Source organism: Phyllobates terribilis, unplaced genomic scaffold, assembly GCF_046119375.1.
Source record: "Phyllobates terribilis strain yellow unplaced genomic scaffold, ASM4611937v1 Scaffold_108__1_contigs__length_5656254, whole genome shotgun sequence".
In the NCBI taxonomy this organism is placed as follows: Eukaryota; Metazoa; Chordata; class Amphibia; order Anura; family Dendrobatidae; genus Phyllobates; species Phyllobates terribilis.
In genome coordinates this window covers 125,826-152,802 of record NW_027362868.1, presented here as the reverse complement: position 1 = coordinate 152,802, position 26,977 = coordinate 125,826, and the positions used below count along the sequence as shown (strand labels likewise).

Here is a 26,977-nt window from a genome sequence, read left to right as displayed (position 1 = left end):
CCCGTGTCTGAACTGAGTCCTGTATGTCTCCTGCTTTGCGGTATCAGCTCCCGTGTCTGAACTGTGTCCTGTATGTCTAATGCTTTATCAGCTCCCGTGTCTGAACTGAGTCCTGTATGTCTCCTGCTTTGCGGTATTTGTTCCCGTGTCTGAACTGAGTCCTTTCTGTGTATCTTGTCTGTCCTGTCTGAACACGCTCCTAGCCTGTTCCTCCCGCCTTCTAGGGGCCGATTACCTAGACCCGCTCCTGTATCTTGTCTGTCCTGTCTGAACACGCTCCTTGCCTGTTCGTCCCGCCTCTCTGGGGGCAGTATTCCCAGACCCGCTCCTGTATCCCGCTGCAGTGTCGGTCTCCTCCGTACACTCAGTTCCAGTCTGAACTCTCTCCTATCCTTTACCTGTTTTTCCTCTATGTCCGTTCCCTTCCTTTTTCTGCAGAGTCTGAACTCGTACCTAACTCCTGCCTGTTGTCTCTGTACTCCCGTTTGTGAGTTTGTGGTCCACTCGCTACTTCACTGCAAGTACCCTGTGGGTGTCTGGCTCTGTCTTTCCCTTCCTGTCTGTTCCGTGTGAACAGAGTCCTGTCCTGCCCTGCTTCTGCCCGCTGCTCCGGCAGTCCTGTCCTGCCCTGCTTCTGCCCGCTGCTCCGGCAGTCCTGTCCTGCCCTGCTTCTGCCCGCTGCTCCGGCAGTCCTGTCCTGCCCTGCTTCTGCCCGCTGCTCCGGCAGTCCTGTCCTGCCCTGCCTGTACCCCTCTGCCTGTATTATTCCTGAGTCCCAGTGTGTACTGGGTCCTATCCCGCCTGTGTTCCTACCTGCTAGTGCCTCCCTGTCTGCACACTTGCTGTGCTTGCCTGTACCCCCCCTGCCTGCATACCAGTCGTGCCTGCCTATACCCACCAGTCTGTGTGCCAGCCTACCAGCCTGTTCCAGTAATCCCTGTGTGGGTCAACCCCCGTGTCCGGAGTTTGACCTGGAGTAGCACCTGGTCCCTCTGCCCGGTTTCTCCCTGGTGCACTGGCGTCGTATGCCGTCGTGCCATCTTGGTCGGATCGGCCAGATACTTAGTCACGCCCCTCCAGGCACTCTCCGGTTCATGGTCCAGTGGAACCACTACAACCGCACACGCCAGTCTGTCCGGGCGTGTGCATAACACATTACATGGCAATGCAATGCACAGTTGCTGAAGTTGAACCAAAATGAGCTTGTCATCTGGCTTCTGCAACTTTTAACATGAAAAATCCAATGAGGAGAAGAAAAGCAAAGCCAAAGAGTCCATCCCAAAATCCGACAAACAAGCAAAATGAACAAAAAGCATTGAATTCAATTCTTTCTGATTTTAGAAACTGCATTAAAGAAGGGGTGCACCGGTCCTGGAGATACTGCAATACCAGGTCAATGCGTGGAGTGGACAGAGCAAGCTCTTTTTCCATCTCCCTGTTCTAAAAATCCATTTAATATATGGTCCCCAGATAGGGGACGTATCAGATATTAAACTGATAAGAACAGATACTACACTTGATCTTAGCCAAAAGGCCGAGAAGCGATAACCAGAATTGGTTTCCGACTACGGTGCCACCCAAGGATTCTGAAAAGTCCATTTGTGGAGATGGCCACCTGGACTCCCGTTAAGAAGACATGCTGTCAACCTCTAGATCCCTCACATGCCTGCACTTTTCGGCTTGCTGCTGCTGCAATCCACGCGTTTTAGATCTGCATAACTCCACCTCTTTTAGCACAGTACCCTCAACCCCCGGCTGTTCCCACCCGCCTCAACACCGTTGGAAGGGAGGAGAACCAATTAAGGCGGGGGGGGGGGTGGAACGAGCAGCTGTCTACCCTTAGCAGGAGGGTTGCTGATTAATTACCTCTCCTGCTGCTGCTGCTGCTGGCTGTCCAGCAGCAGACTGAAGGTGGCTGCTGCTGTGCGCAGGTATATAAAGGCTCAGAGCCTATTATGACACGCGCAGCCAGCGTTCCATTGCCACATTCCGTCTACTGCAGGCGGGATACCTGGATGGCTGAATGTCACTGAGAAGCTCACAGAGACCGCCATAAGCAACAGTTTAAAAGAATGCCACAGACTAATCAACCAAACTTTTTGGGTTGGTTTCTCTTTTATAGTCTGCAGGCATTAAATGAAAGAAGTCAGTGTTCCAGCAGAGGGAGACAACGTTTCAGAAAAGGCATTGTAGCAAACCAAAAAAGAAATTTTAAGCGCAGCAGAGTAACCAGCTCACATACCTGTTAGCTCAGGTGAGTTTAAAAGGCTGCTGTTGATAACAAGGGCATTTGCTAAATAGATGGTGTGTGTGCAACAATATACTGAAAGGTCAATTATATTGTGCAGCTTATCTCACCACCTGTAGTTATTTAGGTGAAAGCTCCAAAATGCTTGCCTAATATGTCTGTTTATCCAAAAGGAAGTATAGAGGGAGAGCTAGATAGATAGCATTGCATTACATTACATTACATGGCAATGCAATGCACAGTTGCTGAAGTTGAACCAAAATGAGCTTGTCATCTGGCTTCTGCAACTTTTAACATGAAAAATCCAATGAGGAGAAGAAAAGCAAAGCCAAAGAGTCCATCCCAAAATCCGACAAACAAGCAAAATGAACAAAAAGCATTGAATTCAATTCTTTCTGATTTTAGAAACTGCATTAAAGAAGGGGTGCACCGGTCCTGGAGATACTGCAATACCAGGTCAATGCGTGGAGTGGACAGAGCAAGCTCTTTTTCCATCTCCCTGTTCTAAAAATCCATTTAATATATGGTCCCCAGATAGGGGACGTATCAGATATTAAACTGATAAGAACAGATACTACACTTGATCTTAGCCAAAAGGCCGAGAAGCGATAACCAGAATTGGTTTCCGACTACGGTGCCACCCAAGGATTCTGAAAAGTCCATTTGTGGAGATGGCCACCTGGACTCCCGTTAAGAAGACATGCTGTCAACCTCTAGATCCCTCACATGCCTGCACTTTTCGGCTTGCTGCTGCTGCAATCCACGCGTTTTAGATCTGCATAACTCCACCTCTTTTAGCACAGTACCCTCAACCCCCGGCTGTTCCCACCCGCCTCAACACCGTTGGAAGGGAGGAGAACCAATTAAGGCGGGGGGGGGGGTGGAACGAGCAGCTGTCTACCCTTAGCAGGAGGGTTGCTGATTAATTACCTCTCCTGCTGCTGCTGCTGCTGGCTGTCCAGCAGCAGACTGAAGGTGGCTGCTGCTGTGCGCAGGTATATAAAGGCTCAGAGCCTATTATGACACGCGCAGCCAGCGTTCCATTGCCACATTCCGTCTACTGCAGGCGGGATACCTGGATGGCTGAATGTCACTGAGAAGCTCACAGAGACCGCCATAAGCAACAGTTTAAAAGAATGCCACAGACTAATCAACCAAACTTTTTGGGTTGGTTTCTCTTTTATAGTCTGCAGGCATTAAATGAAAGAAGTCAGTGTTCCAGCAGAGGGAGACAACGTTTCAGAAAAGGCATTGTAGCAAACCAAAAAAGAAATTTTAAGCGCAGCAGAGTAACCAGCTCACATACCTGTTAGCTCAGGTGAGTTTAAAAGGCTGCTGTTGATAACAAGGGCATTTGCTAAATAGATGGTGTGTGTGCAACAATATACTGAAAGGTCAATTATATTGTGCAGCTTATCTCACCACCTGTAGTTATTTAGGTGAAAGCTCCAAAATGCTTGCCTAATATGTCTGTTTATTCAAAAGGAAGTATAGAGGGAGAGCTAGATAGATAGCATTGCATTACATTACATTACATGGCAATGCAATGCACAGTTGCTGAAGTTGAACCAAAATGAGCTTGTCATCTGGCTTCTGCAACTTTTAACATGAAAAATCCAATGAGGAGAAGAAAAGCAAAGCCAAAGAGTCCATCCCAAAATCCGACAAACAAGCAAAATGAACAAAAAGCATTGAATTCAATTCTTTCTGATTTTAGAAACTGCATTAAAGAAGGGGTGCACCGGTCCTGGAGATACTGCAATACCAGGTCAATGCGTGGAGTGGACAGAGCAAGCTCTTTTTCCATCTCCCTGTTCTAAAAATCCATTTAATATATGGTCCCCAGATAGGGGACGTATCAGATATTAAACTGATAAGAACAGATACTACACTTGATCTTAGCCAAAAGGCCGAGAAGCGATAACCAGAATTGGTTTCCGACTACGGTGCCACCCAAGGATTCTGAAAAGTCCATTTGTGGAGATGGCCACCTGGACTCCCGTTAAGAAGACATGCTGTCAACCTCTAGATCCCTCACATGCCTGCACTTTTCGGCTTGCTGCTGCTGCAATCCACGCGTTTTAGATCTGCATAACTCCACCTCTTTTAGCACAGTACCCTCAACCCCCGGCTGTTCCCACCCGCCTCAACACCGTTGGAAGGGAGGAGAACCAATTAAGGCGGGGGGGGGGGTGGAACGAGCAGCTGTCTACCCTTAGCAGGAGGGTTGCTGATTAATTACCTCTCCTGCTGCTGCTGCTGCTGGCTGTCCAGCAGCAGACTGAAGGTGGCTGCTGCTGTGCGCAGGTATATAAAGGCTCAGAGCCTATTATGACACGCGCAGCCAGCGTTCCATTGCCACATTCCGTCTACTGCAGGCGGGATACCTGGATGGCTGAATGTCACTGAGAAGCTCACAGAGACCGCCATAAGCAACAGTTTAAAAGAATGCCACAGACTAATCAACCAAACTTTTTGGGTTGGTTTCTCTTTTATAGTCTGCAGGCATTAAATGAAAGAAGTCAGTGTTCCAGCAGAGGGAGACAACGTTTCAGAAAAGGCATTGTAGCAAACCAAAAAAGAAATTTTAAGCGCAGCAGAGTAACCAGCTCACATACCTGTTAGCTCAGGTGAGTTTAAAAGGCTGCTGTTGATAACAAGGGCATTTGCTAAATAGATGGTGTGTGTGCAACAATATACTGAAAGGTCAATTATATTGTGCAGCTTATCTCACCACCTGTAGTTATTTAGGTGAAAGCTCCAAAATGCTTGCCTAATATGTCTGTTTATCCAAAAGGAAGTATAGAGGGAGAGCTAGATAGATAGCATTGCATTACATTACATTACATGGCAATGCAATGCACAGTTGCTGAAGTTGAGCCAAAATGAGCTTGTCATCTGGCTTCTGCAACTTTTAACATGAAAAATCCAATGAGGAGAAGAAAAGCAAAGCCAAAGAGTCCATCCCAAAATCCGACAAACAAGCAAAATGAACAAAAAGCATTGAATTCAATTCTTTCTGATTTTAGAAACTGCATTAAAGAAGGGGTGCACCGGTCCTGGAGATACTGCAATACCAGGTCAATGCGTGGAGTGGACAGAGCAAGCTCTTTTTCCATCTCCCTGTTCTAAAAATCCATTTAATATATGGTCCCCAGATAGGGGACGTATCAGATATTAAACTGATAAGAACAGATACTACACTTGATCTTAGCCAAAAGGCCGAGAAGCGATAACCAGAATTGGTTTCCGACTACGGTGCCACCCAAGGATTCTGAAAAGTCCATTTGTGGAGATGGCCACCTGGACTCCCGTTAAGAAGACATGCTGTCAACCTCTAGATCCCTCACATGCCTGCACTTTTCGGCTTGCTGCTGCTGCAATCCACGCGTTTTAGATCTGCATAACTCCACCTCTTTTAGCACAGTACCCTCAACCCCCGGCTGTTCCCACCCGCCTCAACACCGTTGGAAGGGAGGAGAACCAATTAAGGCGGGGGGGGGGGTGGAACGAGCAGCTGTCTACCCTTAGCAGGAGGGTTGCTGATTAATTACCTCTCCTGCTGCTGCTGCTGCTGGCTGTCCAGCAGCAGACTGAAGGTGGCTGCTGCTGTGCGCAGGTATATAAAGGCTCAGAGCCTATTATGACACGCGCAGCCAGCGTTCCATTGCCACATTCCGTCTACTGCAGGCGGGATACCTGGATGGCTGAATGTCACTGAGAAGCTCACAGAGACCGCCATAAGCAACAGTTTAAAAGAATGCCACAGACTAATCAACCAAACTTTTTGGGTTGGTTTCTCTTTTATAGTCTGCAGGCATTAAATGAAAGAAGTCAGTGTTCCAGCAGAGGGAGACAACGTTTCAGAAAAGGCATTGTAGCAAACCAAAAAAGAAATTTTAAGCGCAGCAGAGTAACCAGCTCACATACCTGTTAGCTCAGGTGAGTTTAAAAGGCTGCTGTTGATAACAAGGGCATTTGCTAAATAGATGGTGTGTGTGCAACAATATACTGAAAGGTCAATTATATTGTGCAGCTTATCTCACCACCTGTAGTTATTTAGGTGAAAGCTCCAAAATGCTTGCCTAATATGTCTGTTTATCCAAAAGGAAGTATAGAGGGAGAGCTAGATAGATAGCATTGCATTACATTACATTACATGGCAATGCAATGCACAGTTGCTGAAGTTGAACCAAAATGAGCTTGTCATCTGGCTTCTGCAACTTTTAACATGAAAAATCCAATGAGGAGAAGAAAAGCAAAGCCAAAGAGTCCATCCCAAAATCCGACAAACAAGCAAAATGAACAAAAAGCATTGAATTCAATTCTTTCTGATTTTAGAAACTGCATTAAAGAAGGGGTGCACCGGTCCTGGAGATACTGCAATACCAGGTCAATGCGTGGAGTGGACAGAGCAAGCTCTTTTTCCATCTCCCTGTTCTAAAAATCCATTTAATATATGGTCCCCAGATAGGGGACGTATCAGATATTAAACTGATAAGAACAGATACTACACTTGATCTTAGCCAAAAGGCCGAGAAGCGATAACCAGAATTGGTTTCCGACTACGGTGCCACCCAACGATTCTGAAAAGTCCATTTGTGGAGATGGCCACCTGGACTCCCGTTAAGAAGACATGCTGTCAACCTCTAGATCCCTCACATGCCTGCACTTTTCGGCTTGCTGCTGCTGCAATCCACGCGTTTTAGATCTGCAAAACTCCACCTCTTTTAGCACAGTACCCTCAACCCCCGGCTGTTCCCACCCGCCTCAACACCGTTGGAAGGGAGGAGAACCAATTAAGGCGGGGAGGGGGGGTGGAACGAGCAGCTGTCTACCCTTAGCAGGAGGGTTGCTGATTAATTACCTCTCCTGCTGCTGCTGCTGCTGGCTGTCAGGCAGCAGACTGAAGGTGGCTGCTGCTGTGCGCAGGTATATAAAGGCTCAGAGCCTATTATGACACGCGCAGCCAGCGTTCCATTGCCACATTCCGTCTACTGCAGGCGGGATACCTGGATGGCTGAATGTCACTGAGAAGCTCACAGAGACCGCCATAAGCAACAGTTTAAAAGAATGCCACAGACTAATCAACCAAACTTTTTGGGTTGGTTTCTCTTTTATAGTCTGCAGGCATTAAATGAAAGAAGTCAGTGTTCCAGCAGAGGGAGACAACGTTTCAGAAAAGGCATTGTAGCAAACCAAAAAAGAAATTTTAAGCGCAGCAGAGTAACCAGCTCACATACCTGTTAGCTCAGGTGAGTTTAAAAGGCTGCTGTTGATAACAAGGGCATTTGCTAAATAGATGGTGTGTGTGCAACAATATACTGAAAGGTCAATTATATTGTGCAGCTTATCTCACCACCTGTAGTTATTTAGGTGAAAGCTCCAAAATGCTTGCCTAATATGTCTGTTTATCCAAAAGGAAGTATAGAGGGAGAGCTAGATAGATAGCATTGCATTACATTACATTACATGGCAATGCAATGCACAATTGCTGAAGTTGAACCAAAATGAGCTTGTCATCTGGCTTCTGCAACTTTTAACATGAAAAATCCAATGAGGAGAAGAAAAGCAAAGCCAAAGAGTCCATCCCAAAATCCGACAAACAAGCAAAATGAACAAAAAGCATTGAATTCAATTCTTTCTGATTTTAGAAACTGCATTAAAGAAGGGGTGCACCGGTCCTGGAGATACTGCAATACCAGGTCAATGCGTGGAGTGGACAGAGCAAGCTCTTTTTCCATCTCCCTGTTCTAAAAATCCATTTAATATATGGTCCCCAGATAGGGGACGTATCAGATATTAAACTGATAAGAACAGATACTACACTTGATCTTAGCCAAAAGGCCGAGAAGCGATAACCAGAATTGGTTTCCGACTACGGTGCCACCCAAGGATTCTGAAAAGTCCATTTGTGGAGATGGCCACCTGGACTCCCGTTAAGAAGACATGCTGTCAACCTCTAGATCCCTCACATGCCTGCACTTTTCGGCTTGCTGCTGCTGCAATCCACGCGTTTTAGATCTGCATAACTCCACCTCTTTTAGCACAGTACCCTCAACCCCCGGCTGTTCCCACCCGCCTCCACACCGTTGGAAGGGAGGAGAACCAATTAAGGCGGGGGGGGGGGTGGAACGAGCAGCTGTCTACCCTTAGCAGGAGGGTTGCTGATTAATTACCTCTCCTGCTGCTGCTGCTGCTGGCTGTCAGGCAGCAGACTGAAGGTGGCTGCTGCTGTGCGCAGGTATATAAAGGCTCAGAGCCTATTATGACACGCGCAGCCAGCGTTCCATTGCCACATTCCGTCTACTGCAGGCGGGATACCTGGATGGCTGAATGTCACTGAGAAGCTCACAGAGACCGCCATAAGCAACAGTTTAAAAGAATGCCACAGACTAATCAACCAAACTTTTTGGGTTGGTTTCTCTTTTATAGTCTGCAGGCATTAAATGAAAGAAGTCAGTGTTCCAGCAGAGGGAGACAACGTTTCAGAAAAGGCATTGTAGCAAACCAAAAAAGAAATTTTAAGCGCAGCAGAGTAACCAGCTCACATACCTGTTAGCTCAGGTGAGTTTAAAAGGCTGCTGTTGATAACAAGGGCATTTGCTAAATAGATGGTGTGTGTGCAACAATATACTGAAAGGTCAATTATATTGTGCAGCTTATCTCACCACCTGTAGTTATTTAGGTGAAAGCTCCAAAATGCTTGCCTAATATGTCTGTTTATCCAAAAGGAAGTATAGAGGGAGAGCTAGATAGATAGCATTGCATTACATTACATTACATGGCAATGCAATGCACAGTTGCTGAAGTTGAACCAAAATGAGCTTGTCATCTGGCTTCTGCAACTTTTAACATGAAAAATCCAATGAGGAGAAGAAAAGCAAAGCCAAAGAGTCCATCCCAAAATCCGACAAACAAGCAAAATGAACAAAAAGCATTGAATTCAATTCTTTCTGATTTTAGAAACTGCATTAAAGAAGGGGTGCACCGGTCCTGGAGATACTGCAATACCAGGTCAATGCGTGGAGTGGACAGAGCAAGCTCTTTTTCCATCTCCCTGTTCTAAAAATCCATTTAATATATGGTCCTCAGATAGGTGACGTATCAGATATTAAACTGATAAGAACAGATACTACACTTGATCTTAGCCAAAAGGCCGAGAAGCGATAACCAGAATTGGTTTCCGACTACGGTGCCACCCAAGGATTCTGAAAAGTCCATTTGTGGAGATGGCCACCTGGACTCCCGTTAAGAAGACATGCTGTCAACCTCTAGATCCCTCACATGCCTGCACTTTTCGGCTTGCTGCTGCTGCAATCCACGCGTTTTAGATCTGCATAACTCCACCTCTTTTAGCACAGTACCCTCAACCCCCGGCTGTTCCCACCCGCCTCAACACCGTTGGAAGGGAGGAGAACCAATTAAGGCGGGGGGGGGGGTGGAACGAGCAGCTGTCTACCCTTAGCAGGAGGGTTGCTGATTAATTACCTCTCCTGCTGCTGCTGCTGCTGGCTGTCCAGCAGCAGAATGAAGGTGGCTGCTGCTGTGCGCAGGTATATAAAGGCTCAGAGCCTATTATGACACGCGCAGCCAGCGTTCCATTGCCACATTCCGTCTACTGCAGGCGGGATACCTGGATGGCTGAATGTCACTGAGAAGCTCACAGAGACCGCCATAAGCAACAGTTTAAAAGAATGCCACAGACTAATCAACCAAACTTTTTGGGTTGGTTTCTCTTTTATAGTCTGCAGGCATTAAATGAAAGAAGTCAGTGTTCCAGCAGAGGGAGACAACGTTTCAGAAAAGGCATTGTAGCAAACCAAAAAAGAAATTTTAAGCGCAGCAGAGTAACCAGCTCACATACCTGTTAGCTCAGGTGAGTTTAAAAGGCTGCTGTTGATAACAAGGGCATTTGCTAAATAGATGGTGTGTGTGCAACAATATACTGAAAGGTCAATTATATTGTGCAGCTTATCTCACCACCTGTAGTTATTTAGGTGAAAGCTCCAAAATGCTTGCCTAATATGTCTGTTTATCCAAAAGGAAGTATAGAGGGAGAGCTAGATAGATAGCATTGCATTACATTACATTACATGGCAATGCAATGCACAGTTGCTGAAGTTGAACCAAAATGAGCTTGTCATCTGGCTTCTGCAACTTTTAACATGAAAAATCCAATGAGGAGAAGAAAAGCAAAGCCAAAGAGTCCATCCCAAAATCCGACAAACAAGCAAAATGAACAAAAAGCATTGAATTCAATTCTTTCTGATTTTAGAAACTGCATTAAAGAAGGGGTGCACCGGTCCTGGAGATACTGCAATACCAGGTCAATGCGTGGAGTGGACAGAGCAAGCTCTTTTTCCATCTCCCTGTTCTAAAAATCCATTTAATATATGGTCCCCAGATAGGGGACGTATCAGATATTAAACTGATAAGAACAGATACTACACTTGATCTTAGCCAAAAGGCCGAGAAGCGATAACCAGAATTGGTTTCCGACTACGGTGCCACCCAAGGATTCTGAAAAGTCCATTTGTGGAGATGGCCACCTGGACTCCCGTTAAGAAGACATGCTGTCAACCTCTAGATCCCTCACATGCCTGCACTTTTCGGCTTGCTGCTGCTGCAATCCACGCGTTTTAGATCTGCATAACTCCACCTCTTTTAGCACAGTACCCTCAACCCCCGGCTGTTCCCACCCGCCTCAACACCGTTGGAAGGGAGGAGAACCAATTAAGGCGGGGGGGGGGGGGTGGAACGAGCAGCTGTCTACCCTTAGCAGGAGGGTTGCTGATTAATTACCTCTCCTGCTGCTGCTGCTGCTGGCTGTCCAGCAGCAGACTGAAGGTGGCTGCTGCTGTGCGCAGGTATATAAAGGCTCAGAGCCTATTATGACACGCGCAGCCAGCGTTCCATTGCCACATTCCGTCTACTGCAGGCGGGATACCTGGATGGCTGAATGTCACTGAGAAGCTCACAGAGACCGCCATAAGCAACAGTTTAAAAGAATGCCACAGACTAATCAACCAAACTTTTTGGGTTGGTTTCTCTTTTATAGTCTGCAGGCATTAAATGAAAGAAGTCAGTGTTCCAGCAGAGGGAGACAACGTTTCAGAAAAGGCATTGTAGCAAACCAAAAAAGAAATTTTAAGCGCAGCAGAGTAACCAGCTCACATACCTGTTAGCTCAGGTGAGTTTAAAAGGCTGCTGTTGATAACAAGGGCATTTGCTAAATAGATGGTGTGTGTGCAACAATATACTGAAAGGTCAATTATATTGTGCAGCTTATCTCACCACCTGTAGTTATTTAGGTGAAAGCTCCAAAATGCTTGCCTAATATGTCTGTTTATCCAAAAGGAAGTATAGAGGGAGAGCTAGATAGATAGCATTGCATTACATTACATTACATGGCAATGCAATGCACAATTGCTGAAGTTGAACCAAAATGAGCTTGTCATCTGGCTTCTGCAACTTTTAACATGAAAAATCCAATGAGGAGAAGAAAAGCAAAGCCAAAGAGTCCATCCCAAAATCCGACAAACAAGCAAAATGAACAAAAAGCATTGAATTCAATTCTTTCTGATTTTAGAAACTGCATTAAAGAAGGGGTGCACCGGTCCTGGAGATACTGCAATACCAGGTCAATGCGTGGAGTGGACAGAGCAAGCTCTTTTTCCATCTCCCTGTTCTAAAAATCCATTTAATATATGGTCCCCAGATAGGGGACGTATCAGATATTAAACTGATAAGAACAGATACTACACTTGATCTTAGCCAAAAGGCCGAGAAGCGATAACCAGAATTGGTTTCCGACTACGGTGCCACCCAAGGATTCTGAAAAGTCCATTTGTGGAGATGGCCACCTGGACTCCCGTTAAGAAGACATGCTGTCAACCTCTAGATCCCTCACATGCCTGCACTTTTCGGCTTGCTGCTGCTGCAATCCACGCGTTTTAGATCTGCATAACTCCACCTCTTTTAGCACAGTACCCTCAACCCCCGGCTGTTCCCACCCGCCTCCACACCGTTGGAAGGGAGGAGAACCAATTAAGGCGGGGGGGGGGTGGAACGAGCAGCTGTCTACCCTTAGCAGGAGGGTTGCTGATTAATTACCTCTCCTGCTGCTGCTGCTGCTGGCTGTCAGGCAGCAGACTGAAGGTGGCTGCTGCTGTGCGCAGGTATATAAAGGCTCAGAGCCTATTATGACACGCGCAGCCAGCGTTCCATTGCCACATTCCGTCTACTGCAGGCGGGATACCTGGATGGCTGAATGTCACTGAGAAGCTCACAGAGACCGCCATAAGCAACAGTTTAAAAGAATGCCACAGACTAATCAACCAAACTTTTTGGGTTGGTTTCTCTTTTATAGTCTGCAGGCATTAAATGAAAGAAGTCAGTGTTCCAGCAGAGGGAGACAACGTTTCAGAAAAGGCATTGTAGCAAACCAAAAAAGAAATTTTAAGCGCAGCAGAGTAACCAGCTCACATACCTGTTAGCTCAGGTGAGTTTAAAAGGCTGCTGTTGATAACAAGGGCATTTGCTAAATAGATGGTGTGTGTGCAACAATATACTGAAAGGTCAATTATATTGTGCAGCTTATCTCACCACCTGTAGTTATTTAGGTGAAAGCTCCAAAATGCTTGCCTAATATGTCTGTTTATCCAAAAGGAAGTATAGAGGGAGAGCTAGATAGATAGCATTGCATTACATTACATTACATGGCAATGCAATGCACAGTTGCTGAAGTTGAACCAAAATGAGCTTGTCATCTGGCTTCTGCAACTTTTAACATGAAAAATCCAATGAGGAGAAGAAAAGCAAAGCCAAAGAGTCCATCCCAAAATCCGACAAACAAGCAAAATGAACAAAAAGCATTGAATTCAATTCTTTCTGATTTTAGAAACTGCATTAAAGAAGGGGTGCACCGGTCCTGGAGATACTGCAATACCAGGTCAATGCGTGGAGTGGACAGAGCAAGCTCTTTTTCCATCTCCCTGTTCTAAAAATCCATTTAATATATGGTCCTCAGATAGGTGACGTATCAGATATTAAACTGATAAGAACAGATACTACACTTGATCTTAGCCAAAAGGCCGAGAAGCGATAACCAGAATTGGTTTCCGACTACGGTGCCACCCAAGGATTCTGAAAAGTCCATTTGTGGAGATGGCCACCTGGACTCCCGTTAAGAAGACATGCTGTCAACCTCTAGATCCCTCACATGCCTGCACTTTTCGGCTTGCTGCTGCTGCAATCCACGCGTTTTAGATCTGCATAACTCCACCTCTTTTAGCACAGTACCCTCAACCCCCGGCTGTTCCCACCCGCCTCAACACCGTTGGAAGGGAGGAGAACCAATTAAGGCGGGGGGGGGGGTGGAACGAGCAGCTGTCTACCCTTAGCAGGAGGGTTGCTGATTAATTACCTCTCCTGCTGCTGCTGCTGCTGGCTGTCCAGCAGCAGAATGAAGGTGGCTGCTGCTGTGCGCAGGTATATAAAGGCTCAGAGCCTATTATGACACGCGCAGCCAGCGTTCCATTGCCACATTCCGTCTACTGCAGGCGGGATACCTGGATGGCTGAATGTCACTGAGAAGCTCACAGAGACCGCCATAAGCAACAGTTTAAAAGAATGCCACAGACTAATCAACCAAACTTTTTGGGTTGGTTTCTCTTTTATAGTCTGCAGGCATTAAATGAAAGAAGTCAGTGTTCCAGCAGAGGGAGACAACGTTTCAGAAAAGGCATTGTAGCAAACCAAAAAAGAAATTTTAAGCGCAGCAGAGTAACCAGCTCACATACCTGTTAGCTCAGGTGAGTTTAAAAGGCTGCTGTTGATAACAAGGGCATTTGCTAAATAGATGGTGTGTGTGCAACAATATACTGAAAGGTCAATTATATTGTGCAGCTTATCTCACCACCTGTAGTTATTTAGGTGAAAGCTCCAAAATGCTTGCCTAATATGTCTGTTTATCCAAAAGGAAGTATAGAGGGAGAGCTAGATAGATAGCATTGCATTACATTACATTACATGGCAATGCAATGCACAGTTGCTGAAGTTGAACCAAAATGAGCTTGTCATCTGGCTTCTGCAACTTTTAACATGAAAAATCCAATGAGGAGAAGAAAAGCAAAGCCAAAGAGTCCATCCCAAAATCCGACAAACAAGCAAAATGAACAAAAAGCATTGAATTCAATTCTTTCTGATTTTAGAAACTGCATTAAAGAAGGGGTGCACCGGTCCTGGAGATACTGCAATACCAGGTCAATGCGTGGAGTGGACAGAGCAAGCTCTTTTTCCATCTCCCTGTTCTAAAAATCCATTTAATATATGGTCCCCAGATAGGGGACGTATCAGATATTAAACTGATAAGAACAGATACTACACTTGATCTTAGCCAAAAGGCCGAGAAGCGATAACCAGAATTGGTTTCCGACTACGGTGCCACCCAAGGATTCTGAAAAGTCCATTTGTGGAGATGGCCACCTGGACTCCCGTTAAGAAGACATGCTGTCAACCTCTAGATCCCTCACATGCCTGCACTTTTCGGCTTGCTGCTGCTGCAATCCACGCGTTTTAGATCTGCATAACTCCACCTCTTTTAGCACAGTACCCTCAACCCCCGGCTGTTCCCACCCGCCTCAACACCGTTGGAAGGGAGGAGAACCAATTAAGGCGGGGGGGGGGGGGTGGAACGAGCAGCTGTCTACCCTTAGCAGGAGGGTTGCTGATTAATTACCTCTCCTGCTGCTGCTGCTGCTGGCTGTCCAGCAGCAGACTGAAGGTGGCTGCTGCTGTGCGCAGGTATATAAAGGCTCAGAGCCTATTATGACACGCGCAGCCAGCGTTCCATTGCCACATTCCGTCTACTGCAGGCGGGATACCTGGATGGCTGAATGTCACTGAGAAGCTCACAGAGACCGCCATAAGCAACAGTTTAAAAGAATGCCACAGACTAATCAACCAAACTTTTTGGGTTGGTTTCTCTTTTATAGTCTGCAGGCATTAAATGAAAGAAGTCAGTGTTCCAGCAGAGGGAGACAACGTTTCAGAAAAGGCATTGTAGCAAACCAAAAAAGAAATTTTAAGCGCAGCAGAGTAACCAGCTCACATACCTGTTAGCTCAGGTGAGTTTAAAAGGCTGCTGTTGATAACAAGGGCATTTGCTAAATAGATGGTGTGTGTGCAACAATATACTGAAAGGTCAATTATATTGTGCAGCTTATCTCACCACCTGTAGTTATTTAGGTGAAAGCTCCAAAATGCTTGCCTAATATGTCTGTTTATCCAAAAGGAAGTATAGAGGGAGAGCTAGATAGATAGCATTGCATTACATTACATTACATGGCAATGCAATGCACAGTTGCTGAAGTTGAACCAAAATGAGCTTGTCATCTGGCTTCTGCAACTTTTAACATGAAAAATCCAATGAGGAGAAGAAAAGCAAAGCCAAAGAGTCCATCCCAAAATCCGACAAACAAGCAAAATGAACAAAAAGCATTGAATTCAATTCTTTCTGATTTTAGAAACTGCATTAAAGAAGGGGTGCACCGGTCCTGGAGATACTGCAATACCAGGTCAATGCGTGGAGTGGACAGAGCAAGCTCTTTTTCCATCTCCCTGTTCTAAAAATCCATTTAATATATGGTCCCCAGATAGGGGACGTATCAGATATTAAACTGATAAGAACAGATACTACACTTGATCTTAGCCAAAAGGCCGAGAAGCGATAACCAGAATTGGTTTCCGACTACGGTGCCACCCAAGGATTCTGAAAAGTCCATTTGTGGAGATGGCCACCTGGACTCCCGTTAAGAAGACATGCTGTCAACCTCTAGATCCCTCACATGCCTGCACTTTTCGGCTTGCTGCTGCTGCAATCCACGCGTTTTAGATCTGCATAACTCCACCTCTTTTAGCACAGTACCCTCAACCCCCGGCTGTTCCCACCCGCCTCAACACCGTTGGAAGGGAGGAGAACCAATTAAGGCGGGGGGGGGGTGGAACGAGCAGCTGTCTACCCTTAGCAGGAGGGTTGCTGATTAATTACCTCTCCTGCTGCTGCTGCTGCTGGCTGTCCAGCAGCAGACTGAAGGTGGCTGCTGCTGTGCGCAGGTATATAAAGGCTCAGAGCCTATTATGACACGCGCAGCCAGCGTTCCATTGCCACATTCCGTCTACTGCAGGCGGGATACCTGGATGGCTGAATGTCACTGAGAAGCTCACAGAGACCGCCATAAGCAACAGTTTAAAAGAATGCCACAGACTAATCAACCAAACTTTTTGGGTTGGTTTCTCTTTTATAGTCTGCAGGCATTAAATGAAAGAAGTCAGTGTTCCAGCAGAGGGAGACAACGTTTCAGAAAAGGCATTGTAGCAAACCAAAAAAGAAATTTTAAGCGCAGCAGAGTAACCAGCTCACATACCTGTTAGCTCAGGTGAGTTTAAAAGGCTGCTGTTGATAACAAGGGCATTTGCTAAATAGATGGTGTGTGTGCAACAATATACTGAAAGGTCAATTATATTGTGCAGCTTATCTCACCACCTGTAGTTATTTAGGTGAAAGCTCCAAAATGCTTGCCTAATATGTCTGTTTATCCAAAAGGAAGTATAGAGGGAGAGCTAGATAGATAGCATTGCATTACATTACATTACATGGCAATGCAATGCACAGTTGCTGAAGTTGAACCAAAATGAGCTTGTCATCTGGCTTCTGCAACTTGTAACATGAAAAATCCAATGAGGAGAAGAAAAGCAAAGCCAAAGAGTCCATCCCAAAATCCGACAAACAAGCAAAATGAACAAAAAGCATTGAATTCAATTCTTTCTGATTTTAGAAACTGCATTAAAGAAGGGGTGCACCGGTCCTGGAGATACTGCAATACCAGGTCAATGCGTGGAGTGGACAGAGCAAGCTCTTTTTCCATCTCCCTGTTCTAAAAATCCATTTAATATATGGTCCCCAGATAGGGGACGTATCAGATATTAAACTGATAAGAACAGATACTACACTTGATCTTAGCCAAAAGGCCGAGAAGCGATAACCAGAATTGGTTTCCGACTACGGTGCCACCCAAGGATTCTGAAAAGTCCATTTGTGGAGATGGCCACCTGGACTCCCGTTAAGAAGACATGCTGTCAACCTCTAGATCCCTCACATGCCTGCACTTTTCGGCTTGCTGCTGCTGCAATCCACGCGTTTTAGATCTGCATAACTCCACCTCTTTTAGCACAGTACCCTCAACCCCCGGCTGTTCCCACCCGCCTCCACACCGTTGGAAGGGAGGAGAACCAATTAAGGCGGGGGGGGGGGTGGAACGAGCAGCTGTCTACCCTTAGCAGGAGGGTTGCTGATTAATTACCTCTCCTGCTGCTGCTGCTGCTGGCTGTCAGGCAGCAGACTGAAGGTGGCTGCTGCTGTGCGCAGGTATATAAAGGCTCAGAGCCTATTATGACACGCGCAGCCAGCGTTCCATTGCCACATTCCGTCTACTGCAGGCGGGATACCTGGATGGCTGAATGTCACTGAGAAGCTCACAGAGACCGCCATAAGCAACAGTTTAAAAGAATGCCACAGACTAATCAACCAAACTTTTTGGGTTGGTTTCTCTTTTATAGTCTGCAGGCATTAAATGAAAGAAGTCAGTGTTCCAGCAGAGGGAGACAACGTTTCAGAAAAGGCATTGTAGCAAACCAAAAAAGAAATTTTAAGCGCAGCAGAGTAACCAGCTCACATACCTGTTAGCTCAGGTGAGTTTAAAAGGCTGCTGTTGATAACAAGGGCATTTGCTAAATAGATGGTGTGTGTGCAACAATATACTGAAAGGTCAATTATATTGTGCAGCTTATCTCACCACCTGTAGTTATTTAGGTGAAAGCTCCAAAATGCTTGCCTAATATGTCTGTTTATCCAAAAGGAAGTATAGAGGGAGAGCTAGATAGATAGCATTGCATTACATTACATTACATGGCAATGCAATGCACAGTTGCTGAAGTTGAACCAAAATGAGCTTGTCATCTGGCTTCTGCAACTTTTAACATGAAAAATCCAATGAGGAGAAGAAAAGCAAAGCCAAAGAGTCCATCCCAAAATCCGACAAACAAGCAAAATGAACAAAAAGCATTGAATTCAATTCTTTCTGATTTTAGAAACTGCATTAAAGAAGGGGTGCACCGGTCCTGGAGATACTGCAATACCAGGTCAATGCGTGGAGTGGACAGAGCAAGCTCTTTTTCCATCTCCCTGTTCTAAAAATCCATTTAATATATGGTCCTCAGATAGGTGACGTATCAGATATTAAACTGATAAGAACAGATACTACACTTGATCTTAGCCAAAAGGCCGAGAAGCGATAACCAGAATTGGTTTCCGACTACGGTGCCACCCAAGGATTCTGAAAAGTCCATTTGTGGAGATGGCCACCTGGACTCCCGTTAAGAAGACATGCTGTCAACCTCTAGATCCCTCACATGCCTGCACTTTTCGGCTTGCTGCTGCTGCAATCCACGCGTTTTAGATCTGCATAACTCCACCTCTTTTAGCACAGTACCCTCAACCCCCGGCTGTTCCCACCCGCCTCAACACCGTTGGAAGGGAGGAGAACCAATTAAGGCGGGGGGGGGGGTGGAACGAGCAGCTGTCTACCCTTAGCAGGAGGGTTGCTGATTAATTACCTCTCCTGCTGCTGCTGCTGCTGGCTGTCCAGCAGCAGAATGAAGGTGGCTGCTGCTGTGCGCAGGTATATAAAGGCTCAGAGCCTATTATGACACGCGCAGCCAGCGTTCCATTGCCACATTCCGTCTACTGCAGGCGGGATACCTGGATGGCTGAATGTCACTGAGAAGCTCACAGAGACCGCCATAAGCAACAGTTTAAAAGAATGCCACAGACTAATCAACCAAACTTTTTGGGTTGGTTTCTCTTTTATAGTCTGCAGGCATTAAATGAAAGAAGTCAGTGTTCCAGCAGAGGGAGACAACGTTTCAGAAAAGGCATTGTAGCAAACCAAAAAAGAAATTTTAAGCGCAGCAGAGTAACCAGCTCACATACCTGTTAGCTCAGGTGAGTTTAAAAGGCTGCTGTTGATAACAAGGGCATTTGCTAAATAGATGGTGTGTGTGCAACAATATACTGAAAGGTCAATTATATTGTGCAGCTTATCTCACCACCTGTAGTTATTTAGGTGAAAGCTCCAAAATGCTTGCCTAATATGTCTGTTTATCCAAAAGGAAGTATAGAGGGAGAGCTAGATAGATAGCATTGCATTACATTACATTACATGGCAATGCAATGCACAGTTGCTGAAGTTGAACCAAAATGAGCTTGTCATCTGGCTTCTGCAACTTTTAACATGAAAAATCCAATGAGGAGAAGAAAAGCAAAGCCAAAGAGTCCATCCCAAAATCCGACAAACAAGCAAAATGAACAAAAAGCATTGAATTCAATTCTTTCTGATTTTAGAAACTGCATTAAAGAAGGGGTGCACCGGTCCTGGAGATACTGCAATACCAGGTCAATGCGTGGAGTGGACAGAGCAAGCTCTTTTTCCATCTCCCTGTTCTAAAAATCCATTTAATATATGGTCCCCAGATAGGGGACGTATCAGATATTAAACTGATAAGAACAGATACTACACTTGATCTTAGCCAAAAGGCCGAGAAGCGATAACCAGAATTGGTTTCCGACTACGGTGCCACCCAAGGATTCTGAAAAGTCCATTTGTGGAGATGGCCACCTGGACTCCCGTTAAGAAGACATGCTGTCAACCTCTAGATCCCTCACATGCCTGCACTTTTCGGCTTGCTGCTGCTGCAATCCACGCGTTTTAGATCTGCATAACTCCACCTCTTTTAGCACAGTACCCTCAACCCCCGGCTGTTCCCACCCGCCTCAACACCGTTGGAAGGGAGGAGAACCAATTAAGGCGGGGGGGGGGGGGGTGGAACGAGCAGCTGTCTACCCTTAGCAGGAGGGTTGCTGATTAATTACCTCTCCTGCTGCTGCTGCTGCTGGCTGTCCAGCAGCAGACTGAAGGTGGCTGCTGCTGTGCGCAGGTATATAAAGGCTCAGAGCCTATTATGACACGCGCAGCCAGCGTTCCATTGCCACATTCCGTCTACTGCAGGCGGGATACCTGGATGGCTGAATGTCACTGAGAAGCTCACAGAGACCGCCATAAGCAACAGTTTAAAAGAATGCCACAGACTAATCAACCAAACTTTTTGGGTTGGTTTCTCTTTTATAGTCTGCAGGCATTAAATGAAAGAAGTCAGTGTTCCAGCAGAGGGAGACAACGTTTCAGAAAAGGCATTGTAGCAAACCAAAAAAGAAATTTTAAGCGCAGCAGAGTAACCAGCTCACATACCTGTTAGCTCAGGTGAGTTTAAAAGGCTGCTGTTGATAACAAGGGCATTTGCTAAATAGATGGTGTGTGTGCAACAATATACTGAAAGGTCAATTATATTGTGCAGCTTATCTCACCACCTGTAGTTATTTAGGTGAAAGCTCCAAAATGCTTGCCTAATATGTCTGTTTATCCAAAAGGAAGTATAGAGGGAGAGCTAGATAGATAGCATTGCATTACATTACATTACATGGCAATGCAATGCACAGTTGCTGAAGTTGAACCAAAATGAGCTTGTCATCTGGCTTCTGCAACTTTTAACATGAAAAATCCAATGAGGAGAAGAAAAGCAAAGCCAAAGAGTCCATCCCAAAATCCGACAAACAAGCAAAATGAACAAAAAGCATTGAATTCAATTCTTTCTGATTTTAGAAACTGCATTAAAGAAGGGGTGCACCGGTCCTGGAGATACTGCAATACCAGGTCAATGCGTGGAGTGGACAGAGCAAGCTCTTTTTCCATCTCCCTGTTCTAAAAATCCATTTAATATATGGTCCCCAGATAGGGGACGTATCAGATATTAAACTGATAAGAACAGATACTACACTTGATCTTAGCCAAAAGGCCGAGAAGCGATAACCAGAATTGGTTTCCGACTACGGTGCCACCCAAGGATTCTGAAAAGTCCATTTGTGGAGATGGCCACCTGGACTCCCGTTAAGAAGACATGCTGTCAACCTCTAGATCCCTCACATGCCTGCACTTTTCGGCTTGCTGCTGCTGCAATCCACGCGTTTTAGATCTGCATAACTCCACCTCTTTTAGCACAGTACCCTCAACCCCCGGCTGTTCCCACCCGCCTCAACACCGTTGGAAGGGAGGAGAACCAATTAAGGCGGGGGGGGGGTGGAACGAGCAGCTGTCTACCCTTAGCAGGAGGGTTGCTGATTAATTACCTCTCCTGCTGCTGCTGCTGCTGGCTGTCCAGCAGCAGACTGAAGGTGGCTGCTGCTGTGCGCAGGTATATAAAGGCTCAGAGCCTATTATGACACGCGCAGCCAGCGTTCCATTGCCACATTCCGTCTACTGCAGGCGGGATACCTGGATGGCTGAATGTCACTGAGAAGCTCACAGAGACCGCCATAAGCAACAGTTTAAAAGAATGCCACAGACTAATCAACCAAACTTTTTGGGTTGGTTTCTCTTTTATAGTCTGCAGGCATTAAATGAAAGAAGTCAGTGTTCCAGCAGAGGGAGACAACGTTTCAGAAAAGGCATTGTAGCAAACCAAAAAAGAAATTTTAAGCGCAGCAGAGTAACCAGCTCACATACCTGTTAGCTCAGGTGAGTTTAAAAGGCTGCTGTTGATAACAAGGGCATTTGCTAAATAGATGGTGTGTGTGCAACAATATACTGAAAGGTCAATTATATTGTGCAGCTTATCTCACCACCTGTAGTTATTTAGGTGAAAGCTCCAAAATGCTTGCCTAATATGTCTGTTTATCCAAAAGGAAGTATAGAGGGAGAGCTAGATAGATAGCATTGCATTACATTACATTACATGGCAATGCAATGCACAGTTGCTGAAGTTGAACCAAAATGAGCTTGTCATCTGGCTTCTGCAACTTGTAACATGAAAAATCCAATGAGGAGAAGAAAAGCAAAGCCAAAGAGTCCATCCCAAAATCCGACAAACAAGCAAAATGAACAAAAAGCATTGAATTCAATTCTTTCTGATTTTAGAAACTGCATTAAAGAAGGGGTGCACCGGTCCTGGAGATACTGCAATACCAGGTCAATGCGTGGAGTGGACAGAGCAAGCTCTTTTTCCATCTCCCTGTTCTAAAAATCCATTTAATATATGGTCCCCAGATAGGGGACGTATCAGATATTAAACTGATAAGAACAGATACTACACTTGATCTTAGCCAAAAGGCCGAGAAGCGATAACCAGAATTGGTTTCCGACTACGGTGCCACCCAAGGATTCTGAAAAGTCCATTTGTGGAGATGGCCACCTGGACTCCCGTTAAGAAGACATGCTGTCAACCTCTAGATCCCTCACATGCCTGCACTTTTCGGCTTGCTGCTGCTGCAATCCACGCGTTTTAGATCTGCATAACTCCACCTCTTTTAGCACAGTACCCTCAACCCCCGGCTGTTCCCACCCGCCTCAACACCGTTGGAAGGGAGGAGAACCAATTAAGGCGGGGGGGGGGTGGAACGAGCAGCTGTCTACCCTTAGCAGGAGGGTTGCTGATTAATTACCTCTCCTGCTGCTGCTGCTGCTGGCTGTCCAGCAGCAGACTGAAGGTGGCTGCTGCTGTGCGCAGGTATATAAAGGCTCAGAGCCTATTATGACACGCGCAGCCAGCGTTCCATTGCCACATTCCGTCTACTGCAGGCGGGATACCTGGATGGCTGAATGTCACTGAGAAGCTCACAGAGACCGCCATAAGCAACAGTTTAAAAGAATGCCACAGACTAATCAACCAAACTTTTTGGGTTGGTTTCTCTTTTATAGTCTGCAGGCATTAAATGAAAGAAGTCAGTGTTCCAGCAGAGGGAGACAACGTTTCAGAAAAGGCATTGTAGCAAACCAAAAAAGAAATTTTAAGCGCAGCAGAGTAACCAGCTCACATACCTGTTAGCTCAGGTGAGTTTAAAAGGCTGCTGTTGATAACAAGGGCATTTGCTAAATAGATGGTGTGTGTGCAACAATATACTGAAAGGTCAATTATATTGTGCAGCTTATCTCACCACCTGTAGTTATTTAGGTGAAAGCTCCAAAATGCTTGCCTAATATGTCTGTTTATCCAAAAGGAAGTATAGAGGGAGAGCTAGATAGATAGCATTGCATTACATTACATTACATGGCAATGCAATGCACAGTTGCTGAAGTTGAACCAAAATGAGCTTGTCATCTGGCTTCTGCAACTTTTAACATGAAAAATCCAATGAGGAGAAGAAAAGCAAAGCCAAAGAGTCCATCCCAAAATCCGACAAACAAGCAAAATGAACAAAAAGCATTGAATTCAATTCTTTCTGATTTTAGAAACTGCATTAAAGAAGGGGTGCACCGGTCCTGGAGATACTGCAATACCAGGTCAATGCGTGGAGTGGACAGAGCAAGCTCTTTTTCCATCTCCCTGTTCTAAAAATCCATTTAATATATGGTCCCCAGATAGGGGACGTATCAGATATTAAACTGATAAGAACAGATACTACACTTGATCTTAGCCAAAAGGCCGAGAAGCGATAACCAGAATTGGTTTCCGACTACGGTGCCACCCAAGGATTCTGAAAAGTCCATTTGTGGAGATGGCCACCTGGACTCCCGTTAAGAAGACATGCTGTCAACCTCTAGATCCCTCACATGCCTGCACTTTTCGGCTTGCTGCTGCTGCAATCCACGCGTTTTAGATCTGCATAACTCCACCTCTTTTAGCACAGTACCCTCAACCCCCGGCTGTTCCCACCCGCCTCAACACCGTTGGAAGGGAGGAGAACCAATTAAGGCGGGGGGGGGGTGGAACGAGCAGCTGTCTACCCTTAGCAGGAGGGTTGCTGATTAATTACCTCTCCTGCTGCTGCTGCTGCTGGCTGTCCAGCAGCAGACTGAAGGTGGCTGCTGCTGTGCGCAGGTATATAAAGGCTCAGAGCCTATTATGACACGCGCAGCCAGCGTTCCATTGCCACATTCCGTCTACTGCAGGCGGGATACCTGGATGGCTGAATGTCACTGAGAAGCTCACAGAGACCGCCATAAGCAACAGTTTAAAAGAATGCCACAGACTAATCAACCAAACTTTTTGGGTTGGTTTCTCTTTTATAGTCTGCAGGCATTAAATGAAAGAAGTCAGTGTTCCAGCAGAGGGAGACAACGTTTCAGAAAAGGCATTGTAGCAAACCAAAAAAGAAATTTTAAGCGCAGCAGAGTAACCAGCTCACATACCTGTTAGCTCAGGTGAGTTTAAAAGGCTGCTGTTGATAACAAGGGCATTTGCTAAATAGATGGTGTGTGTGCAACAATATACTGAAAGGTCAATTATATTGTGCAGCTTATCTCACCACCTGTAGTTATTTAGGTGAAAGCTCCAAAATGCTTGCCTAATATGTCTGCTTATCCAAAAGGAAGTATAGAGGGAGAGCTAGATAGATAGCATTGCATTACATTACATTACATGGCAATGCAATGCACAGTTGCTGAAGTTGAACCAAAATGAGCTTGTCATCTGGCTTCTGCAACTTTTAACATGAAAAATCCAATGAGGAGAAGAAAAGCAAAGCCAAAGAGTCCATCCCAAAATCCGACAAACAAGCAAAATGAACAAAAAGCATTGAATTCAATTCTTTCTGATTTTAGAAACTGCATTAAAGAAGGGGTGCACCGGTCCTGGAGATACTGCAATACCAGGTCAATGCGTGGAGTGGACAGAGCAAGCTCTTTTTCCATCTCCCTGTTCTAAAAATCCATTTAATATATGGTCCCCAGATAGGGGACGTATCAGATATTAAACTGATAAGAACAGATACTACACTTGATCTTAGCCAAAAGGCCGAGAAGCGATAACCAGAATTGGTTTCCGACTACGGTGCCACCCAAGGATTCTGAAAAGTCCATTTGTGGAGATGGCCACCTGGACTCCCGTTAAGAAGACATGCTGTCAACCTCTAGATCCCTCACATGCCTGCACTTTTCGGCTTGCTGCTGCTGCAATCCACGCGTTTTAGATCTGCATAACTCCACCTCTTTTAGCACAGTACCCTCAACCCCCGGCTGTTCCCACCCGCCTCAACACCGTTGGAAGGGAGGAGAACCAATTAAGGCGGGGGGGGGGGGGATGGAACGAGCAGCTGTCTACCCTTAGCAGGAGGGTTGCTGATTAATTACCTCTCCTGCTGCTGCTGCTGCTGGCTGTCCAGCAGCAGACTGAAGGTGGCTGCTGCTGTGCGCAGGTATATAAAGGCTCAGAGCCTATTATGACACGCGCAGCCAGCGTTCCATTGCCACATTCCGTCTACTGCAGGCGGGATACCTGGATGACTGAATGTCACTGAGAAGCTCACAGAGACCGCCATAAGCAACAGTTTAAAAGAATGCCACAGACTAATCAACCAAACTTTTTGGGTTGGTTTCTCTTTTATAGTCTGCAGGCATTAAATGAAAGAAGTCAGTGTTCCAGCAGAGGGAGACAACGTTTCAGAAATGGCATTGTAGCAAACCAAAAAAGAAATTTTAAGCGCAGCAGAGTAACCAGCTCACATACCTGTTAGCTCAGGTGAGTTTAAAAGGCTGCTGTTGATAACAAGGGCATTTGCTAAATAGATGGTGTGTGTGCAACAATATACTGAAAGGTTAATTATATTGTGCAGCTTATCTCACCACCTGTAGTTATTTAGGTGAAAGCTCCAAAATGCTTGCCTAATATGTCTGTTTATCCAAAAGGAAGTATAGAGGGAGAGCTAGATAGATAGCATTGCATTACATTACATTACATGGCAATGCAATGCACAGTTGCTGAAGTTGAACCAAAATGAGCTTGTCATCTGGCTTCTGCAACTTTTAACATGAAAAATCCAATGAGGAGAAGAAAAGCAAAGCCAAAGAGTCCATCCCAAAATCCGACAAACAAGCAAAATGAACAAAAAGCATTGAATTCAATTCTTTCTGATTTTAGAAACTGCATTAAAGAAGGGGTGCACCGGTCCTGGAGATACTGCAATACCAGGTCAATGCGTGGAGTGGACAGAGCAAGCTCTTTTTCCATCTCCCTGTTCTAAAAATCCATTTAATATATGGTCCCCAGATAGGGGACGTATCAGATATTAAACTGATAAGAACAGATACTACACTTGATCTTAGCCAAAAGGCCGAGAAGCGATAACCAGAATTGGTTTCCGACTACGGTGCCACCCAAGGATTCTGAAAAGTCCATTTGTGGAGATGGCCACCTGGACTCCCGTTAAGAAGACATGCTGTCAACCTCTAGATCCCTCACATGCCTGCACTTTTCGGCTTGCTGCTGCTGCAATCCACGCGTTTTAGATCTGCATAACTCCACCTCTTTTAGCACAGTACCCTCAACCCCCGGCTGTTCCCACCCGCCTCAACACCGTTGGAAGGGAGGAGAACCAATTAAGGCGGGGGGGGGGGGGGATGGAACGAGCAGCTGTCTACCCTTAGCAGGAGGGTTGCTGATTAATTACCTCTCCTGCTGCTGCTGCTGCTGGCTGTCCAGCAGCAGACTGAAGGTGGCTGCTGCTGTGCGCAGGTATATAAAGGCTCAGAGCCTATTATGACACGCGCAGCCAGCGTTCCATTGCCACATTCCGTCTACTGCAGGCGGGATACCTGGATGGCTGAATGTCACTGAGAAGCT

At 45.8% G+C, this 26,977-nt stretch overlaps 20 non-coding genes across 20 annotated transcripts; all 20 read right to left on the bottom strand.

Moving 5' to 3' along the window:
* Positions 1-1,355: 1,355 nt before the first annotated feature.
* LOC141199702 (U2 spliceosomal RNA) lies at positions 1,356-1,546 on the bottom strand. Its single transcript, XR_012271447.1, has one exon. It is a non-coding gene; the product is annotated as a U2 spliceosomal RNA (small nuclear RNA).
* A 1,121-nt stretch (positions 1,547-2,667) lies between these two features.
* On the bottom strand, positions 2,668-2,858 carry LOC141199691 (U2 spliceosomal RNA). Its single transcript, XR_012271436.1, has one exon. It is a non-coding gene; the product is annotated as a U2 spliceosomal RNA (small nuclear RNA).
* A 1,121-nt stretch (positions 2,859-3,979) lies between these two features.
* LOC141199680 (U2 spliceosomal RNA) lies at positions 3,980-4,170 on the bottom strand. Its single transcript, XR_012271425.1, has one exon. It is a non-coding gene; the product is annotated as a U2 spliceosomal RNA (small nuclear RNA).
* Positions 4,171-5,291: 1,121 nt separating this feature from the next.
* Positions 5,292-5,482, bottom strand: LOC141199668 (U2 spliceosomal RNA). Its single transcript, XR_012271414.1, has one exon. It is a non-coding gene; the product is annotated as a U2 spliceosomal RNA (small nuclear RNA).
* A 1,121-nt stretch (positions 5,483-6,603) lies between these two features.
* Positions 6,604-6,794, bottom strand: LOC141199655 (U2 spliceosomal RNA). The gene has a single exon (XR_012271403.1). It is a non-coding gene; the product is annotated as a U2 spliceosomal RNA (small nuclear RNA).
* Positions 6,795-7,916: 1,122 nt separating this feature from the next.
* LOC141199644 (U2 spliceosomal RNA) lies at positions 7,917-8,107 on the bottom strand. The gene has a single exon (XR_012271392.1). It is a non-coding gene; the product is annotated as a U2 spliceosomal RNA (small nuclear RNA).
* Positions 8,108-9,228: 1,121 nt separating this feature from the next.
* On the bottom strand, positions 9,229-9,419 carry LOC141200772 (U2 spliceosomal RNA). Its single transcript, XR_012272482.1, has one exon. It is a non-coding gene; the product is annotated as a U2 spliceosomal RNA (small nuclear RNA).
* A 1,121-nt stretch (positions 9,420-10,540) lies between these two features.
* LOC141199633 (U2 spliceosomal RNA) lies at positions 10,541-10,731 on the bottom strand. Its single transcript, XR_012271381.1, has one exon. It is a non-coding gene; the product is annotated as a U2 spliceosomal RNA (small nuclear RNA).
* A 1,123-nt stretch (positions 10,732-11,854) lies between these two features.
* LOC141199622 (U2 spliceosomal RNA) lies at positions 11,855-12,045 on the bottom strand. Its single transcript, XR_012271370.1, has one exon. It is a non-coding gene; the product is annotated as a U2 spliceosomal RNA (small nuclear RNA).
* A 1,120-nt stretch (positions 12,046-13,165) lies between these two features.
* On the bottom strand, positions 13,166-13,356 carry LOC141200771 (U2 spliceosomal RNA). Its single transcript, XR_012272481.1, has one exon. It is a non-coding gene; the product is annotated as a U2 spliceosomal RNA (small nuclear RNA).
* Positions 13,357-14,477: 1,121 nt separating this feature from the next.
* LOC141199609 (U2 spliceosomal RNA) lies at positions 14,478-14,668 on the bottom strand. Its single transcript, XR_012271358.1, has one exon. It is a non-coding gene; the product is annotated as a U2 spliceosomal RNA (small nuclear RNA).
* A 1,123-nt stretch (positions 14,669-15,791) lies between these two features.
* On the bottom strand, positions 15,792-15,982 carry LOC141199598 (U2 spliceosomal RNA). Its single transcript, XR_012271346.1, has one exon. It is a non-coding gene; the product is annotated as a U2 spliceosomal RNA (small nuclear RNA).
* A 1,120-nt stretch (positions 15,983-17,102) lies between these two features.
* On the bottom strand, positions 17,103-17,293 carry LOC141199587 (U2 spliceosomal RNA). The gene has a single exon (XR_012271335.1). It is a non-coding gene; the product is annotated as a U2 spliceosomal RNA (small nuclear RNA).
* Positions 17,294-18,414: 1,121 nt separating this feature from the next.
* LOC141200770 (U2 spliceosomal RNA) lies at positions 18,415-18,605 on the bottom strand. The gene has a single exon (XR_012272480.1). It is a non-coding gene; the product is annotated as a U2 spliceosomal RNA (small nuclear RNA).
* A 1,121-nt stretch (positions 18,606-19,726) lies between these two features.
* LOC141199576 (U2 spliceosomal RNA) lies at positions 19,727-19,917 on the bottom strand. The gene has a single exon (XR_012271324.1). It is a non-coding gene; the product is annotated as a U2 spliceosomal RNA (small nuclear RNA).
* A 1,124-nt stretch (positions 19,918-21,041) lies between these two features.
* LOC141199565 (U2 spliceosomal RNA) lies at positions 21,042-21,232 on the bottom strand. The gene has a single exon (XR_012271313.1). It is a non-coding gene; the product is annotated as a U2 spliceosomal RNA (small nuclear RNA).
* Positions 21,233-22,352: 1,120 nt separating this feature from the next.
* On the bottom strand, positions 22,353-22,543 carry LOC141199554 (U2 spliceosomal RNA). The gene has a single exon (XR_012271302.1). It is a non-coding gene; the product is annotated as a U2 spliceosomal RNA (small nuclear RNA).
* Positions 22,544-23,663: 1,120 nt separating this feature from the next.
* LOC141199543 (U2 spliceosomal RNA) lies at positions 23,664-23,854 on the bottom strand. The gene has a single exon (XR_012271291.1). It is a non-coding gene; the product is annotated as a U2 spliceosomal RNA (small nuclear RNA).
* Positions 23,855-24,974: 1,120 nt separating this feature from the next.
* Positions 24,975-25,165, bottom strand: LOC141199531 (U2 spliceosomal RNA). Its single transcript, XR_012271280.1, has one exon. It is a non-coding gene; the product is annotated as a U2 spliceosomal RNA (small nuclear RNA).
* A 1,124-nt stretch (positions 25,166-26,289) lies between these two features.
* Positions 26,290-26,480, bottom strand: LOC141199520 (U2 spliceosomal RNA). Its single transcript, XR_012271269.1, has one exon. It is a non-coding gene; the product is annotated as a U2 spliceosomal RNA (small nuclear RNA).
* Positions 26,481-26,977: the final 497 nt, after the last annotated feature.